The sequence below is a fragment of the Diachasma alloeum genome, unplaced genomic scaffold, assembly GCF_001412515.2.
Source record: "Diachasma alloeum isolate Michigan unplaced genomic scaffold, Dall2.0 Dall_scaffold_00948, whole genome shotgun sequence".
In the NCBI taxonomy this organism is placed as follows: Eukaryota; Metazoa; Arthropoda; class Insecta; order Hymenoptera; family Braconidae; genus Diachasma; species Diachasma alloeum.
Genome location: NW_021681065.1, coordinates 114,398 through 117,467, shown reverse-complemented (window position 1 = coordinate 117,467; position 3,070 = coordinate 114,398).

Sequence of the window (3,070 nt, the reverse complement as noted above, 5' to 3'; positions counted from 1 at the left end):
CGTAAGAAAATGAATTTAAATGAATTTTCTGACGGATGTCACACCCCCGCAGTTAGACGGAAGTACGAGTGACATTAGAGAACGAGAACGACGTAATAAAAAAAAATGAAATAATCTTATTTCTATCTAATAGGAGACAGTCTTTAAATCTTACTTGTCTAATTACAAAATTTCGTAGTCTTGAAGTTGAGAGCCTTTGATCAGACTAGAGGATGTTGTTGTTGTGTAACACAGTAATGCAGCTGTCGTGGTCTTCCTTCTTCAGGGTCAAACGAAGTGTCTTACTTCACTATCATTGAGAGGTTTCTCAATGTGTGGATAAATCTTCTCAGTTGCTCCATCGCTTGCTGGAGCAGAAGCTTCGATAAGTCCCAACTCAACGTCCTTGCGCTCTGGATTTCTTGCCTGCTTAGCCATATGCAGTAGTAGATTCGTAACAGAATCCCAAATTGCTCCTAACAAATGGATAGACCATCCATAAACCATGTGAAGCGTATAACCGTGGATAATGGTATCCACGAGGAGTTTCAATATTCGAATCAGCATGAAAACTCCGATGAATCCAGCGCTGATGGAACCGAAACTGATAAATCGGCCCCATGTCTTCTTCCACGTACTTTCAGCCAGTTTTTCCAAAGCATTCTCATCGAAAATGTTGAACATCGATGGTGATGCGTAGTGAGACCCATTACTTGAGACTTTTTGGGCGATCTGGTTGAGAACTGCTGTGTTCTCCATCGGGAACATAATGCGATCGCGCATTTTCTCCAGATCTTCTTCACTATATATCCCGCTGGTTGCTAAATGACTAGGATTTTGGTATTTCCATGTCACCTTAACGTTGGGTTTGATTTGGATTGGTGGCAGCGTTTCAATTGCGTGTGGCATCAATTTATACCAAGTATCAGCAAGACGATAGAACTGAAGTAATGGAGAATTACAAGGGATTTATGTCGCCTGTGTTACAACAACATGGGTACATGGTGTCAGGAAAACGCTATCATTTCCTCGTTGTACTGGTAGACGATTATAACATTCTTTTGTTTTCCTTACTTTTAATTCTACTGGTACACATTGAACTAAGTGAATAACTTCACCAGCTAACACCGCCATGTAACCTGGATCTTTCATAAATCTAAATGCAAATTCATCAGGCATAGTCGATGCAATTGCCAAGCTATTTCTCAAAATCTCTCGTTCCAGATTACATTGGTGGCGCAAGACATCTCTGTACAATCCATGCACTTGAGATCTAATATATCTTTCTACATAAACAAATTTTGCATTTACATACATAAGTAAATCCATATTGTCGGTATTTAATGAAACCGCAACATTTCGTGAAAAATCTGCAATATTGCCTGTTTCAATGATGAAAATTTTCGGATGTTCCATCTTTATTAGATTCAAACCGCACGCGTTATCAACACCTTGTTTCGTAAAAGTGAAGCTAACTTCCTTTACATTGACAGAATATAAAGTATCATCTCTTGAGGTTATTTTATTTACCAGGCCTTTATGAAGAATAGAAAATAAACCTGTTTCACAATGAGATGTTGAGGGTAATGTTTCCCAGAATGAATATCCTCCAATTGGATCGATACATTTATTGTCTCTTAACCTATAAGCATGACCAGAGGATAGGTAAATTTTTCCATTATCTACCTCTACTCTAGCCATATCTGATCTCAGTGAGATTCGAACAACACCCAATACAACGACGTTTTTGTATGAATCAAAAGGGTCCGAATATCGGACTCCATCACAACGACCGTCATTGTTTACAGTACCTGCTAAAGTGACACTTCTAGTGGTTGTTGTGTTGGGTTGAAGTCCAGTAATTAAAGTATTACCGATTGTTATGGTGCCATGGTCATGGGCAACCTTGCACGCATCTTCTGAGATATACTGAATATATTCAGCATATGCATTGTCAACAATTGAGACATGGGAGTGCATGCCACAATGGTAGACAGTACGACTTACTTCAATTTTACATTGAAGTACTCTTGTATGAGTATATTTGTCCAATTGTATCATATAAATATGTGTTTTAGAGGTCGTTACCTCTTCATCCTCGATATCGCAATCATCGATATCGAGTAAGGATATGGTCGTAACATTGAGCGCATTACTACCACAGTCGTACCCAATTATTGCAGACACTGAATTCCACATTACTATCAGTATCATAATCTTTAAAAGAATCATCTTTTCTGTGAATAAGAATAAAAGGAATTAATTTATAACCTTACACAAATAAAACATAAATTAAGAATGTTTTCTTTATGGTGTATAATCAGAATCGGAATCACTAGATCCATCTTTTCTTTGTTTCTTTTTTATTTTCTTTTTATCATTATATCTATTGTCAATCATTTTTGATATTTTCAATCTATTTGGATGAACAATTTTAAACTTGTTTTTTATTGCAATTTTGACATTTCCATCTGGCAGAATTTCTAAAACTTTGAAAGGACCATCATATTGGTCACCTAATTTTCCTGGTCTTGGTCCACTTAATAAAAAGACATTATCACCCTCTTGAAAATTCACAGGGTTGATCTTTTGATCATAATAATGCTTTGATCTATATTTGGAATCAATCAAATTTTCATATGCCAATTTTCTAGTCTGTGATAATCGTTTTACCAGATTTTCAATATAATTATCATAAGTAGGCAATTTATCAAGTTCATGTAACGGTTCTTCGGAAGGAAGCCGAGCCGTTTTACCGAATACCAATTCGTATGGAGTAAATTTGGTACCTTCATGAACACACGTATTGTAAGACAATATAGCAAGATCAATCCATTGATCCCATTCTGAATCCACAGTGGCATACTGTTTTAAGTATTCGCCCAATACATGGTGTGAACGCTCCAACGATCCATTCGATTGTGGATGGAATGCAGTAGTTTGTAATTTTTTAATTCGAAATCACTTATTAATTCTTCGCATCATGGCGCTTATGAAATTTCGACCTTGATCAGTTAAACAAACTTTCGAAGAGCCGAAGACGCAAATGAAACGTTTAATGAAAGCATCCGCTATTGTCTCCGCTCTTTGA